The sequence below is a fragment of the Colobus angolensis genome, unplaced genomic scaffold, assembly GCF_000951035.1.
Source record: "Colobus angolensis palliatus isolate OR3802 unplaced genomic scaffold, Cang.pa_1.0 Scaffold951, whole genome shotgun sequence".
NCBI lineage: Eukaryota > Metazoa > Chordata > Mammalia > Primates > Cercopithecidae > Colobus > Colobus angolensis.
In genome coordinates this window covers 1-553 of record NW_012123499.1, presented here as the reverse complement: position 1 = coordinate 553, position 553 = coordinate 1, and positions in this window count along the sequence as shown.

Below are 553 nucleotides of genomic sequence, written 5' to 3'. Positions count from 1 at the left end.
CCTCAAGAGAGCGAACACAGACAGCCCCTTATCAGAAAACAGTGTCTAAAATACATCCGTGTACACACAGTCCTGTTAGAGTTCACAAAGGCTGCTGTGTGGTTTAAGGAGGAATAGAATGTCTTCTCAATAGAAAACATGGGCCCAAGGGTTACGCATAGAAAAAAATAAATCTACACATAATCTCACACTATAAAACACTTCTTGTTTTTTATCTTGTTATTGTAATTTTTTATGATTTATATTTAAAATTGAGAAATAAAAGTTAGATACAGTCGTCCTTCACTATTCGTGGGTGATTGGTTTCAGGATCTCCGCTCAGATACCACAATCTGCAGGTGCTCAAGCCTCTTACATAAAATGGTACAGCGTTTGCATTTAACTCACGTTCATCCTCCTGTATACATGAAATCATCTCTAGATTACTTATAATTCCTGACACAGCCTACACACCATTTCATTTGTGTCCATTCAACATAGTTTTGCTTTTTGAAACTTTGCAGATTTTTTTCTCTGAATATTTTTGATTTATAGTTGGTTCAATAAACACCTT